Source organism: Aplysia californica, unplaced genomic scaffold (assembly GCF_000002075.1).
Source record: "Aplysia californica isolate F4 #8 unplaced genomic scaffold, AplCal3.0 scaffold00325, whole genome shotgun sequence".
Classification (NCBI taxonomy): domain Eukaryota; kingdom Metazoa; phylum Mollusca; class Gastropoda; order Aplysiida; family Aplysiidae; genus Aplysia; species Aplysia californica.
The window spans coordinates 433199-435781 of NW_004797595.1; the positions used below are offsets into that span (position 1 = coordinate 433199).

At 40.6% G+C, this 2583-nt stretch overlaps 1 protein-coding gene across 3 annotated transcripts in view; it reads right to left on the reverse strand.

The window, feature by feature from the left end:
- LOC101856358 (protein sprouty homolog 3) overlaps window positions 1-2074 on the reverse strand; it is a 50508-nt gene extending 48434 nt beyond the window's left edge. For 2 of the 3 annotated variants that reach the window (XM_005102441.3, XM_035970826.1), the window contains exon 1: window positions 1568-2072. The gene's annotated coding sequence lies outside the window, so the exon portion shown is untranslated. Of the gene's footprint in view, window positions 1-1567 lie in introns of all 3 variants that reach the window. The other variant, XM_013084884.2, reaches the window with a different exon arrangement.
- Window positions 2075-2583: the final 509 nt, after the last annotated feature.

Here is a 2583-nt window from a genome sequence, read left to right on the forward strand (position 1 = left end):
GCTGTCTTTCTGCCACACCCCAGATCTTCTGGTTGGAAAGATCTACACCTAGCCTTCTCGGACAAGGGCGAACAATCTCGGAGGGCCCGTGTGCAAATTGCGCATGCCAAAGATCCCCTGGTGGTCTAAAATCGATAGGAGTAAGCTTCGGCCGCCACCCGGGCAAAATTCAAAATTTCCTACCAACTAAAAGTATTAGGTGTGTCCCGAGCGCTCATATGACCTTACGCAGTTGCGAACGCCGTAAAAACCCTCTACTAAAAAAATGTTTTTTGAAAGTCCCTGAACAATGTCTTTGGACAGTGATAAGATTTGTATATATTCTATTTTACTGCGCTCGGCCGGGTAAAATATAGAGTTTTACTCCACACCCGTTGAACAGGCAAAAACCTTTTTCATGATGTGTAAAATGTTCAAAGTTTAAGACCCGAACTAAAATAGATCTAGATCTATATCTACACAAATAAGAGAAAATAATTTTAGCAAATCAGTATAGAGAGATCTAGGTTAGCCTAGAATCTAGATCTATTGTGTAGATTACGTCATACGGTTTTGTTCTGGGTTTTTGTTGGAGAAAAATGGAATACGGGGGAGATGAGGTCTTCTGTGTTGCTGATTTCTTTAGCTTTTGAGTTTATGCAGAGTCTAGATCTAGATATAATCTAGATCTAGATCTAGATTTAGATTTATGACGTTTTTCTGTGATTATGATTTCCCCCCCGTACGAACAGCTGTTCCGTGTGTGTGTGTGTGTGTGTGTGTGTGTGTGTGTGTGTGTGTGTGTGTGTGCTTATTCCTTTCGGGGAAAGGGGCGGGGGTGTATTTGGTACGATACGGAAGGGCGAGTGGATCTTTCCAGTTTAGGCTTGTCCACTTAGCTGAATTCTTTTTAGGCGATATTTCGACATGCATACATGCATTAGGCTACTTCTAGATCTATACAGAGATCTATGCGCTTTTAGTCGCTTTTTCGGTAGTTCCCACCCCGCAATTGTTAGGCCTATTCGATATATAAATCTAGATTTCTAGATCTAGAATCTAGATTATATCCATTTTTTTCTAAGCTAAGGTGTGTGTTCTTCTAGGTATAGATCTAATCTAGATTCTAGATCTAGACTAGATATTTAGATCTAGATCTAGATCTAGATGACAAAATGCATTCAAAAGCTAAAAGTGACGTTTTTCCCCTTAGCATTAGATCTATATATCTAGATCTAGACTAGATCTCTAGATCTAGATTTAGATATAATATAGAATCTAGATTCTAGATCTTGATTCTAGAGTCTAGATCTAGATTTCTAGAGATAGAGATCTAGAATCTAGATCTAGATCTAGATCTAGAATCTAGATCTAGAACAAGATTATCTAGATTTTCTAGATTCTAGATCTAGAATCTAGATCTAGATTCTAGATATCTAATCTAGAATCTAGATCAGACTAGATCTAATCTAGATCTAGAAAGATATAGAATCTAGATCTAGATCTAGATCTAGATCTAGATCTAGATTATATCTAGATTCTAGATCTAGATTCTAGATCTAGCCTCTATTAATGTAAAAGTTCTCACCTGATTATCGAAAAACATATGTTGAGTAGTCTGGACACGTCCGTATAAATCTGAAGGGGACATGAAATTAGATCTCAGCCTGATTGTACCAATCCGAAGTAAATTTCACGGCACAATCAAATAATCAAGAAATGGTAATCCCAATTGCACATAAATCCTGCTGCACAACTGCAAAAATTCCGTGAGAAAGAATTCGAACTTTATCACAGCAGCCTTTGCGATAAATCCACGTCTTGAAATTCAAAGAAAACAGGAGCAAAACGCTCACCTGCACAGAATGACATTTGTTATTGGTCGGTGATTACTTTGTCGACGTAGTATAAAAGCGGGGTTTTTTTTTGGTTTTTTCCTTTCCCTCCCTTTCCTCCTCCAACAGTAGACAGTATAAATTCACCGTGCTCTGCGTAATAAACGAAGCTGCACTGTTCGTGCTTTCTTGTGCCGACTGGCGACTACCCCCCGTGAATGGGCTGGCGGATGGAGCACTGCGGTTTGGGCGCGTAGGAATATATGCTTCTGAATACATTACTGAATCGACCCAAAAGATGAATGAAAAGTGGGCAAGGCCTAGGCCTAAGCCAAGGCGCGGCGAGCTCATGGTGCAGTGTAGTGAGCCGGTGACGTAGGGATCATGGCGGGATTGGGGGCGTGAATCCAGTGTGTTGTTGTCGGCCTCAACCACAAAATTTCGCACCACCTCTACTTGAGCTTATTTAACCCTTCAGTTATATTTTTTGGGATGGGCTGTATATATTGTGAGCTTGTTGCCATTTTCTTCGCCATGCTGGACGTGAATATTCGTGTTAACACACCGTTTGTGTGAACTACTTTCTTTCACCAGCGCATAAAGTGCCCGCTTAGCATATTTCATATGAATGAGTGTCACGTGATCTGACAGCAACAATAATGGCGTATGAGTTTTGGAGACAGAGCACTTTTCCTTCATTCGACTCTAGGCTATTGTTAACACACTTCTCCCTACCACCTCCCCATCCGCCACACTAACGTCGCCCTTC